This window comes from Natrix helvetica (genome assembly GCF_964273705.1).
Source record: "Natrix helvetica genome assembly, chromosome: 1".
NCBI lineage: Eukaryota > Metazoa > Chordata > Lepidosauria > Squamata > Natricidae > Natrix > Natrix helvetica.
The window spans coordinates 190,054,937-190,068,168 of NC_138548.1; the positions used below are offsets into that span (position 1 = coordinate 190,054,937).

Sequence of the window (13,232 nt, forward strand, 5' to 3'; positions counted from 1 at the left end):
ATCATTTTCTCCTCTTCACCTAGTAAAAGTTTATCTAATTATGTGGGTTCTTTCTTAATACCCCATTCTTTTTTTTCTTTTACGTATCGAAATTGGAGTTGTAAGTAAGCCCACCATTCCAGTTCTATTCCTTCCTCATAAAATTCTCTTCTAGATTTTAGTTCACCTCTTTCATTTAGTATCTCCTTATAAGTAATTACTTTCCCTAAATTAATAAAATTCGGATGCACAAACATCTCCAACATTGATAACCAGGTGGGATTTCCATGTAGTTTTGTTTTTTAATCCTTAACCACACATCAAGTAAAGCTCGTCTTATATGGTGCCTCTGGAAGTACTGGTGGGCTTTATGTTTTCCATCCCATAGGAAGGGAATGCCACCCCATTTACATACCGTGACCTTCCAACGTTAATAGTCTTTTATTTTCAACTTCTATCCAATCTTTTACCCATGTTAGTGCTGCCGCTTGATAGTATCTTTCCCAATTGAGCAGTCTGAATCCTTCTCTTTTCTTGGAATCCTGTAAGAATTTCAATTTAATTCTGAGCCTCTTTCCTTGCCAAATAAATTTAGATACCATTTTATTTAAATTTCTGAAATATTCTTTCTCCAATCTTATTGGTATATTTTGAAATAAAAAAAGTATTTTGGGTAAGATATTCATTTTGACTGTTGCTATTCTTCCCATGAAGAAGACCTGTAATTTTTTCCACAATTCTAGCTCCACCTTAATTTGGTCAAATAGTTTATTGTAATTATCTGCTTTGAGTGTTCTGCATCTCACCATTAATTGTATTCCTAAATATCTCACTTTCTTTTCTGTTTGAATGTTTATTCTTTCAACCAATTCATTTTTCTGCCCATTTGTCATAACAAATAAACTCAAGAGTTTCTGGAGGGCGGGGCCAGCTGCCAAGTTGAATGGGTGTGTCAGACGGTTCTCCGTGGAACACAGCCGATTCCATCCATCCATTTATTCTTCAGAATCATAGGTCCCCTGGAGGGGGACCAGAAGAATTGGGACCCCTGTGAACCGGTTCTCAGACAGCAGCCTGAGACAGGAAGGTAGGAGAAATCCCTGAAGCAACCAGATGAAGGCAAAGACAGTTTGTTGTGGTGGCTGTGAAAGGCTAGCAGCTGGACGATACTAGCGAGGAGTTAGTGGGACAGCAGAGCAATATTTTCTGGTGACAATCGGTTCCGGCAACCTCTTGTGAGTGATCTTGGAGGAAAGAACTTCCTGAGAGGATTTCTAGTGAAGAAAAGAGGAGATGGGGGCCCAGACAGAAAGAGGAGGGAAGATTCCCCCCCTCTGTGGAAAAGCGGCGAAAGATAAGTGTGGGGAAGTAGAGAGATCTGCATTAATTGTGTTTTGCTGGCTGTGTAAAAGGAAGAGATTAAGGGGGAAACGTCAAAGGCTGCAACTGAAAATGGGAGGAGAGGGGGAAAGATTCCCTACTGCATCCCCCTTCGTGGAAGAGCGGCAAAAGTTAAGTGTGGGAAAAAAGAGAGATCTGCATTAACTGTGTTTTGTTGGCTGTGTAAAAGGAAAAGATTATTAAATTCTTCAAAGGCTGTAACTCAAGACGCGATTGTTAATAGTTGATAAATTGAAAAAGTGCTGACTAATTTGAAGAAGCTGACATTTTGGATAGAGACAGCTTGTGTAGCATGGAAAAAGACAAGACTGATAACCTGCTGGCAGAGGAAAGAACAGACTCTTATAGCAATTGGAAAGAGAATAAAGCCAAAAAAGAAAAAAAAAGTTTTTTTCTTTTTGGAAACAGAGGTGCTGGTAGACCTTGTTGACTGGGACCTGCCAGCAGCACCAAAGGATCAAGAAGGAGGACTCTGGAAATAAATAATAAATTGACTTTAGAAGAATATACTTGATTATACTTGTGCCTGGGGCAGGGGTGTTGAAAAAGGCATAAGCAGTAACTAAAATAGAGGATAAACCAAAAAAACCTTACTGGGTATTTGGTATTCCATGGGAAATAGAGATATTGTTGTAAAGCTTTTGGTATATGTAGCTGAATATATCTGTTTGGAATTAGAATTACTATAACTATTACCATTATAAGCTTTCCTGCTGTTTCTTATTACATGTAACTATACTTATCTATATCTATTTATATATCTATTCTACATATTTATGGAATATCAACTATATGTTAATTAGCTTATTTGTACTTAAATATATATGCAATAGATTAACGATATAGATTTTGATACAAAGTGGATAAATTGATGATATTGGTAGAGTGGAGGGAAATATACGAGGTAATATAAATATAAGAGGTAATAGGAACTGGAAGGGTTGGTTTAAAAAGCTGTTGAAAATGACAAGCATTCCAAACCTAACCAAAATTAGAACAGGAAGAAAACAGACTACCCAGACGACATTGGCCTACTCGAGTCCATTGAATCAAACATCTATCAAAGAAATGACACAGAGAGAAAGATCAAATTCATTCAAAAACCTGCAATTAATGTTACAATCAACGCAGGAAGTGATGCTGTGAAAAACCATGAAGATTTGAAAAAGGAGATAGGGGAGGTAAGAAGTGATACTGGGGAACTTAAAGAGAAAAAGTTGATGAAATGAATGAGAGACTGATGCAAGCAAATAAAGACCAAGAGGCAACCGTTTTCTTTTTAGAAGCAGAAAAAGCTGCACACTTCGTACAGTTCCAAAATGTGAGAGAAGAGAGAAGAGACGATCCACCGGAGATGATGACAGAACTGCTGGCAAAGGCCTAGGAATTGGAAAAGAAGAAATGTTGAATGAGAAGATGATAAGCATAGATCCAAAGAACCAAAAGAAGCCAGATCGACAAGAGCAAAAAAAACCAGATATAGGTAGAGATAAGCAGGAAGAGGTGGCGATTCTGTCCTGAATGTTAATGGTTTGAACTCTCCTGTAAAGAGGGGGGAAATTTCTGAACAAACTTAGCAAGAAGAATTTGGATAGAACAATAATACATATAAAAAGACAACAGGAACATCTATTGACCTACCCCATTTGGGAAATATGTTTGCATCATTATCACAACAGAAAAAAAGGGGGGGGTAGTTTTTCAAAATGGCAGAAGAGTTGGACATCCAGGATGGCTAGTCTATAGGCTAAAAAAACAGAAAGAAAGAAGATGGATTAGCAAATTACAAAACAAAGAGGGAAATATAATACATCAAAATGAACGGGGGAAACTGATAACCTATGAGTTCTACAAGAATCTATACAAGGATGACAAATGCAATATAGAAGATAAAGCACAGCGATGTTTTCAGAAAGCCAAACTACCGATAATCCTTGAAAATATAAAAAATATGTTGAACAAAGGCATAACTTTGTTAGAGTTGACAGAAGCAATAAAAAGGCAAAAAAATAATAAATGCCAGACCCTGATGGAACTGCAAGACCTTCTAGGGCCAATACTATTAGAGGTTTTCAATTTGGTATTAAAAGAGGCAAAGATACTGGTATTGCGGGAAGAAGCAAATATTATACTTATCCCTAAGGAGAACTCTGATTTGATGCTAATCAAAAACTATAAGCCCATTTCTTTGTTAAATTTGGACTATAAAATATTTGTGGCCATAATGGCCGAAAGGCTAAAATAAATTCTGGGAGAATTTATCCATGTGGATCAGAGTGGCTTCTTGCCAAGAAGGCAACTAAAAAATAACATTAGGACAATACTAGATGTTCTAGAACAGTGATGGCAAACCTTTTAGAGACTGAATGCCCAAACCCACTTATTTATCTCGGAGTGCCAACATGGCAATTTAACCAGAATATTGAAGTTTTAGTTTAGAAAAACAACTCATATATGATTAACATTTTTTCTCTGAAAAAAACACAATAACAGCGCTTTCAATTATACAAACACCTTTTGATTGAAAGGTAAACGTTTGCATTTGGCATGCTTTTGATTAATGTGACTTTTGCTGTTGTATGCACACTGATAATTTTTCTAACCTTATCTCATACTTTGTAAGTTTGAGATCAGGAGGAGGGAACAAGGGGATTGTAAAAGGCAGCAGAGCTAAGGCAGGATTTACCTCACACCCTCACTCACTCTCATTATAATCTCCTTCCTTCCCTTCTTTTTCCTTCCCTCTTCATTCTTCTTCCTTCCCCTCTTTCCTTCTTTTTGCGTCCTTGCTCTCTTTCCGTCTTTCTTTTTTTTGTTTGTCTTTCCTGTCCCTTCTTGGATGTTCAAATGCAAAAGGGGAAACATTCCTTGCCTTGTGATCAAATGCCACTTTGGCTAGTAGTTTGTGGCCACTTAAAAGACAAACCAGGTTCAGTTTATTCCATGCTTGCATTTCATGGGGACAGACTACAGTACAGCAAAACTGTCAAAATGATGGCTCTGATAGTTGATCAGCGCTCCTCTGTTTTTTATGTGCAATAGCTTTAGCAGTTAAGAACAGAGGTAAATTAGTTGCTTTTCTATTAATTCATAATGATTCCTTAAAAGAGCTCTTCTGTAGGGACACTGCCATGGTCTAATTCCGACTGGAAATATACCCAAGGAACCTATTTTGCCCACTTACTTTGTCCTGTTTTCCCCACTGGAAATAGCTGTTTGCAACACCCAAGGAGGGGATACTTTCCTAAGAGCTCAACATTCAAGAATACCAATGTGCCCATGAGGTATCTCAGGGTGGGGAAGGCCATGGGGGTCCTAGTGATAGAACATATCCTTAAGACCTCCCCAACCCACTAAGATGCCTCCTGCTTCTCCGTTCCTTCCTGCAACAAGGACTCACTTACCTTGCAAACATCTGTTTCCTCTCTTGTTTCTCTGTTTCTTTGTCTTTAAAGAAGGGAGAGGAGAGTTGGTTGGGAAATGTTTTTCATGCCTAGAATGGACACTCCTGGGTGCTATAATATTGTGCAGATTCAGGCACCATCCTCTTTTGCAGAGTCAGAGACTCAGAAACTTTCATTCTTGGAGCAAAAACTGTTTGTCTGCCTATCTCCTGCTCTTCCCCCCCCCCAATTACTTTCCACTTAACTACTTAATGAGGCTTCTTTGTCTCACATGGGGTGGGGTGGAACAGGGACAGTGAAGAGTAAGAGAGCAATCCAAGTGTGTGTGTGTGTGTGTGTGTGTGTGTGTGTGTGTGTGTGTGAGCACTTCAGCCAGGGCATCCAAACTGCTGGCAATGGTGTGGGTGACACCTGAGTAGCAAGGTGGGGGAGAGTTGAATACAAAGCAAGGGAAGGGGTGCAGAGATGCCCCCCAATGGCTTACCTGAGTGCCCTGCCAGCCAGGCACTGAAGCAACTGCTGCCTGCAGCAAGATAGAGTGAGAGGAGGGGGGCTGTCCAAACTGTGTGTGTGTGTGTGTGTGTACGAGAGTGAGCCCCTGCTTTAACCAGGGCACTCAAGTTGCTGGCAACGGCAGGGGAGGGGAGGCGGGAGAGCCAACTGAGCAGCCGTTTTTCTCCCCATCCTCTACATTCAAGCAGGGCCTCTCATTTCCCATGGAATTCCCATGGTGAATTCCAGGTTCAGTTGGGGCATGCAAGCTGCTGGCAGCAGCAACCACCTAAACACCATGATTGCCCCCTCCCCAACCAGCCAGCTCCACCTGACCTGACCTTGCGCAAAGCCTCGCCATTCCTCTCCTTGTCTTCATCGTTGCCCTCTTCATCCAAGTGGCAGCGGGCTCCACAGGACAGGGTCTCATTCCTGCCTTGGTGCAGTGAAATCCGGCAGGCTGGACGTGAGTGTGAATGGCAGTGCTTCCTTGCTCAGTTGGAGGCTTCCTTCAGCCTTCAAACAGTTGCAGGTTTTTTTTCACACTCACATCTAGCCTGCCAGAGTTTGCTGCGCAATGCTAGCGCCTTCCCCCGTGCATGTGCCTCCCATGCTCGCATGGCCCTTAGCAGAGGCCCGAAAACCAGCTGGTCAGCAGCAGGCACGCATGCATGTGTAGTGGAGCTGGACTGGGGCGGCTGGCATGCCCGCACAGGTGCATGTGCCATAGGTTCGACATCACGGTCCTAGAATATTATGAAGTCCACAGTGAGAAACAAGTGGCCTTGATATTTATTGATGCACAAAAAGTGTTTGATAATGTCAAATGGTATGTTGTGCCAGTTATAGTATATGGAATTTGATGAAAACTTCATAAATATGTTTAAGGCAATTTATTGCAATCAAGTGGCCAGAGTGATAATAAATGGGGATACAACACAGAGCTTTAAAATCCAAAATGCACAAGGCAAGGGTGCTCATTATCACCACTATTATTTGTATTAATGTTGGATGTCTTGACTAGGATAATTCAAAAAGATGAGCAAATTAAAGGTGTAGAAATTAAAAGAAGTATTTAAACTCCAAGTGTTTGCAGACGACCTATTTATTATGGAAAAAGCATTGCGGTCTGGCATGAGGCTAATGTACTGGGAGAATATGGGGAAGCAGCTGGTTTGAGGGTAAATAAAGAAAAAACTTAAGGCCCGAAGCCATTTCTGAGAGCACATGAAGTGTTGCCCTGTCAGCTTCAGCATGCATGCATGCGCTGCCCAGCTGATTTTGGCCTTGATTTTTGGCCATTTTTTGCCCTCCGGAGGCTTTCCTGAAGCCAGGGAAGGAACGGAATTCTGGTTTTGTGTATTGGCCTGTTTTTCGCCCTCCCCAGGCTTTTAAAATGCCTCTGAAGCCTGGCAAAAAATGGACCTACTGGACCCACCAGAAGTTGGAAAATGGGCTTTTTCCAGACTCCAGAGGGCCTCTGGGGAGGTGAGGGAGGCTGTTTTCACCCTCCCCAGACTCCAAGAAAGCCGTGCGCGCATGCACAGGGCAGCAGGGTGGGGGCACAAGTGCATGCGCAAGGGGCACAGTGCAGAGAGGTATTAAATTATGGGTTGGGCACGCCCGTGCGATAGCGCACACCTGCTTTGGCACCTGAGATGAAAAAGGTTCACCATCACTGCCATATACTATAGCTCCAAAAATGCTAACCATTACTATTTATCATGTGATCAAGCCTCCAATCTTTAGGAAAATGAATAAAGAATAATATAGACTATCAGCTTTGTTGTATTGTGTCTTATGCACTACTCACAGCAAACAGTCTGCTTTATTTTCCTGTAGATACGGCAGGAGGGGCTACAGCTGGGTTTAGTCACAGCCTGATTGGTTCAGAGACTGAGGGAATTTTGTTAAAGTATCCTTCCTTCCCTATTGGCTCCCAGTTTCCTCTCAGACTCTGGTCCAAGCACTAGCTTTGGCTCCTTGAGGTATTGGTTATAATTTTAATTTGATTAATTGGATATTCTAAATTTTGGACTGCTGGCCATAGAGTCTGCTTTGTCAGTCTCATAAGGAAGCAGGAGTGACCTGGTCTCCTGCCTCTGGGCCTGGGATGCTCTGCCCAGTCCCTGGGTGCACAGGGGTGACAGGCTCCCATTTGCAGCCGAGATAATTCAGAGGCTTCAAGGAATGGCTTTCTACAACTTGATTCTAGCCTCCTGAGCACCGCGGATTTAACAGTCTTGGTGCGGCTTCAAAAGCCTTGCCAAGCCGCCAAAAGCCTCGCCACGGCTTTAAAACCAAATGCGGCTTCAAAACCTCACCATGGCTGTAAGGAAGCCACTGTGGCTCGGAAGCAGCGCACCGCAGCTCGGGAAGCAGATGCTCCCTCAGGGCAGCGCCGCGGCTGGCATTCGGTGCCGCAGCCTCACTCTTACTTGAGTGACAGCGCAGACAGACTCGGCTCGCCACGAGGCCATTGCCTCAGACGGCCTCCTTTTGTCATGAGGTGCGGCGGCCATTTTGAGGCAACGTCGTGGTGGCAGCCATTTTCTAAAGCCAAGGCCTGCATCGCAGTCGTAAATCGAGACAGCAGGCAGTCATCCGGTGGTCCAAAGCCCGCAGCCCGGCCAGACATCAAGGCCAGCAGGCTCCTGAGCAGTTCACTAGCAGGCTCAAGACACGTGAGTGAGGCATGGCCTCCACAGTTCCCGAGTCAGCTCAGGCCCCTGTGGGATCCACGATGAGGTGGCAGAGGAAGGTCAGGGCAGATTGAGAACCAGGGCAGCGGCTACCAGGCCATCTGCTGCCCAGCGCCCTTCTAGAGCTGCTGTGAGGGATGAGCTGAGAGATAGAAGGCCTTGGAAAAGCAAGTGGCCAGAGCAGAAACGTAAGATCAGGCTACTAGATCTGAATCTCCTTGCAGATCCACGTCCCCAGTGAGTCCCAGTTCTCATCCCTCTGCCTCACCCCCCCACAAGGCTTCAGCCCTTCCTCCTTCTATCTTCCCTGCTAGGCTTCGCAGACAAGTGGCCTCTCCTCCTCCCCCAACTCTCTGAGATTGTATAGGGAGGGGGGGTAGGGATCCATTGGAAGGGGGGGGGGTCTAGAGATTACCTTCCGCCCTCACACCTAGTTCCCCAGGGCCTTGCACCCCTTGGGCCCTCAGAGGAGGACCTGGAAGATCTTGAGCTCCTGCCGGAAAGTATCAGGAGACTCATTTCTTCTGCAATCACCAAGGGCATTACCTCAGACCTAGCCCAACAGGAACATGCTTCACAAGGGGTGGCAAGGCCTCATTCTGACTCCAGGCACCCTATATCTCCATCCTCTTCCCGTGGTCATGGTCCACCTAGGGCCCCTTGTCCATCTGTGGTTAGCGAGGGCTCAGTACTAGGGGAGGGGACCCATCCAGACCTGGGGTTTTCAGAGTCACTCCTGATTCCCCAGCCTTCCCCGGTCTCTTTGCACCCCCGGCATTCAAACCTCTCCTGCATAAGGCGAAGAAGACTACTCAGATTGGTACTGGGGCTCAACCTGTGTCCCAACATAGGAATCCCAACCTGGCTATGTTTATAAATCCCAATATGGATAAGGAGGAGGTCCCAGCCCCTCCACTTTTTCTGGAAGTGGTTAAGAACCAGTGAGCTTGACCTTCCACCTTGCTCCTCCTGGGAGTAATGACCGCTGCTTCTACAATATGGAGCAGGCTTTCTCCTAGCCCCTCCAATTGCCAATGGTGGATGCCCCCATTGCTCTTCTTGCTAACACTTCTACTGTGGTCTCAGGGGATGTGGCGGATAAATTAAAGCCCGAGGACAAGCAGGCGGAGTTTACCTTACGTAAAAATTTCACCACTTCCGCCTGGGCTATTAAATCGGCTGCTGCCGCATCCTATTTTAATCGCACCACAGTTATGTGGCTGCGCCAGTTATAGGATCACATCCCGATCCACGATGAGCATCTTCACCAAGACCTCACCAAAATTATTTTGGCCACGCAGTTCTCGGTGAATGTCACTCTAGATTCTATCAAATTCGCTTCCCGGACGTTGTCCACCTCGGTAACATTTTGCTGTCTTTTGTGGCTTCGCAACTGGAAAATGGACAAGTCAAAATGGAATTTGGCAGCGGCCCCTTACACCAGCCCGAATCTCTTCGGGGAATTGCTTGACCCAATTCTCGTTTGAGAACAAGGACAAGAAGAAGGTCCTACCCTCAAACACCAAGAAGCCGGACTCCCGTCCGACTTCTTACCATAGCCCTTCTTCTTACCGGCCTCCTGACCCGGATTATCGGCAACAACGGTACACCCCCTACAGGCCCGACTGGCAGGGTGATCGCCCCTTCTATCAGGATAGGGGGAGGTACCAAGATCAGTCCAAGTGGCCCTTTCGCGGGGGGGGTATGGCCATCCCTTCCACAGAGGGAAATGACTCCAACCCGAGTCAACCCATCGGCAGCTGCTTAGCGTCCTTCGCGGATCAGTGGGACCAGATAACATCAGGTGCTTGGGTCAGGTTCACCATCAGGGACGGCCTCCATCTGGAGTTTCTCTCCCTTCCCCTGATGCTCTTCAGAACCTTTCCTCCGTCCAGGGACCCGGAAAGACGCCGCTTAATGAGTCTAACAATCCAACACCTGCTGAACATTCAGGCGGTGGAACCGGTCCCACCGGAAGAGTATGGGTTGGGTCTATACTCCAACCTTTTCATTGTCCCGAAGCACTTGGGGGGATGGAAGGCAATTCTGGACCTGAAGCACCTCAACCTGGTTTACCGGCACTTCAAAATGTCATCCCGCAGGTCCATTCTCTTGGGGATCAGGCAGGGCGACTTCATGGCGTCCATAGACCTGACGGAAGCGTATCTGCACATTCTGATTCTACCAGCACATCGCAGATTCCTCCGTTTCTTTCACATGGGGTGCCACTTCCAGTACAGGGGTCTCCCATTCACTCTAGCCTCTGCCCTGCGGATGTTCACGAAGGTCCTGGCGGCGTTGGCAGCTCACCTATAATCCCTCCTGGTAAGACTCCAATGCTACCTAGACAACGTGCTTGTTCAGGCCCAATCACGTATAGGAATAGTACCCTGGGCCCGCCTTCACTCTTGGACACTCCAATGGACGCTCATCCCCTATCAACGCCAGCGCATGAGCAGCTCGTTGCAGATAGTCACTCCATCACCGGGCCTCCGCTGGCCCCTATGGTGGTGGTCATCTCCGGCCCTATGTCGCGGATCCGACATTTGGGTGCCAGATCGTACCACGATCACAACAGACGCAATGCTCTATGGCTGGGGGGGCCTTGATGGAATCTAAATTGGTGCAGGGCCATTGGACGATCTCAGACCTGTGCCACAATATAAATTGGCTGGAGCTGAAGGCAGCTCTCCTGGCCCTCCTTCATTTTCGGGACTCGATTGCCAATCACCATGTGCTCCTTCTGACAGACAATGTTGCCACAAAGGCGCACATAAACAGTCAGGGGGGAACTCATTCCAAATGCCTCTGGCTGGAAGCTCAGAAACTTGGAGGAGATCGCCCTGTACCAGGGGGTCCTATTCCACCCGGAGCCCCAGTGGCTCCAGCTGACCGCCTGGCACTTGAGTGGCGCCTCCTGAGGGATGCTAACCTGTCAGCCAAGGTCATTCCTACCATTGAAGCTTCCAGATGCCCGTCAACCACACGAATTTATAACTCAACATGGTCAACATTTGTTTCATGGTGCGGAAGGTTCAATCTATCTCCGGCCAATGCCTCAGTTGCTCAAGTTCTTGAGTTCCTGCAACACGGCCTAGACCAAGGTCTTTCTCATAACACCTTATGGAGACAGGTAGCTGCTCTCTCCTCCATTCTGGCAGGGGATGGATGATTTTCCTTGTCCCAGGTTCCATTAGTCAAATGGTTCCTTAAAGGGGCGGCAAACCTGTGCACCCCTCCAGTGCATTGATTTCCAATGTGGGATCTTTCCCTAGTCCTTAGAGCTCTCACGGGGCCGCCCTTTTCACCGTTGAGGACAGTTCATCTCAGATTTTTAACCCTAAAGGTGACCTTTCTCGTCACCGTTACCTCGGCTCGACGTATCTCTGGGTTAGGGGCATTCCCGTCCAAGGATGACCTATGCCAATTCCACCAGGATAGGGTCATCCTTCGACTAGATCCGACCTTCCTCCCGAAGGTCAATTCCCTCTTTCACAGATCGCAGGAGGTCATTCTCCCTAACTTCTGTCCCTTTCCTTCTCATGAGAGGGAACTCCTTTGGCACCGGCTAGATGTGCGCCGTGCTCTGCGCATTTATCTCAGGTGCACATCCCCCTTTCACCAGTCAGAGGCCCTTTTCCTGTCTTTTCAGCCCAGCACTCTGGGAGCTAGGGTTTCTTCTGCCACTATAGGCAGATGGTTAAGGCAGGCCATCAGGGCAGCTTACAAAGCCTTAGGTCAAGTTCCTCCTCAGGGGATTACGGCCCACTCTACTCAGAGTGCCGCTATCACAGCCGCGTGGGCCACTAGGGCCCCTCTGGAGGACATCTGTAGAGCGGCCACCTGGGCTTCTCCAACGCCCTTTATCCGACACTATCGATTAGATCATTTCGCTTTGGCGGACGCGTCTTCTGGACGTCGGGTTCTCCAACAGGTGGCGACATCCCCTCCCCCGGGGTCTACATCCCGCCCTGGGACTTAGCTTGGGTATGTCCCAGCTGTAGCCCCTCCCACCATATCTACAGGAAAAAGAATGTTGGTCCTTACCTGAACATTTTTTTTATGTAGATAGGCGGGAGGGGCTACATCCCACCCTAGTATTCTGGTTAGGTCAGATAAGGGGCAGTCGGGCGGTGTGTTGTTTGTCTTCTTGCATGATGTTTTTGCAGCTTCTCCATTCCACCTCGAGGAAACTGGGAGCCAATAGGGAAGGAAGGATACTTTAAGGAAATTCCATCAGTCTCTGGACCAATCAGGCTGTGACTAAACCCAGCTGTAGCCCCTCCCACCTATCTACATAAAAGAAACATTCAGGCAAGGACCAACGTTCTTTCTGTGAAAATTTGGATCTTTAATCTAGAGACTTTTATAAAATACCCTACTGATGACTATTTCCTCCTGGCTTATGAGATATGTATAGCATATTAGCAGAGATAGGAAACTTACAAATAATTTTTATTTTGTTTTGTTTTATGAAATTTAGAGGCTACCCAACTGCAGAATATTAAAATTAGAAAATAAGAATAAAGAAAAACCCATTCATCGGGAGTAATGCACACACTGTAAAAGAAAATTTTACCCCAAGCCTGGGAAAACAGCCAGGTTTTTAAAGACTTCCAGAAAATCGATGGGGTAGGAAAGAAACATACAGTATCTCTAGTAGCTAAAACTCAATAGATATAAATCAACATTTATTTCAATATAAATCAAAATTAATTTAGATTTTAATCATGTGCATTTCATGCAATCCTAACATTTCTTACGAAGAAATCTCTGAAGTTGTTAATACTAATAAGGCATTATTTTTCTGTAGGGAGAGACAAAACTTTTAGGGAATTAACGTATACATATGAAATTAACTATATCAAATTGGATATGTGTTGACTGATTCGGTCGTTCACCTAGTTACTTCTACACTCTCAGCTTGACAACAATCGGGAAGGGGTAGTTAGAATGTCTGGGGTGCGAATAGAATGCCAAGACTCCGTGTGCAGATAGTGAGACCCTGCTGCCACCCCCAAGTTCATGCTGCACAGATGTTTGAATGATCCAGGCTGTTCTCATAACAAAAGAAGTGGATGTAATTGGACAATGCAATGAACAGAGGGCCAAAGAGAAAAGGCAAGTTTAACTATGTGGGCATTTGCGCAGGAAACCCAGAGCTGGTTTAGCTTCTGTGCCAATGTAGTGCATTTAATAGAGCTTTACTTTTGGGAAGCACAATGTCCCAGGAGTTCTCTTTTTGGATTTCCTA

At 45.9% G+C, this 13,232-nt stretch overlaps 1 protein-coding gene across 1 annotated transcript in view; it reads left to right on the forward strand.

Annotated features, from left to right (window-relative positions):
- Window positions 1-13,232, forward strand: part of RAMP1 (receptor activity modifying protein 1) — a 62,212-nt gene that overhangs the window by 27,495 nt on the left and 21,485 nt on the right. The gene's annotated exons all lie outside the window — the stretch shown is intronic.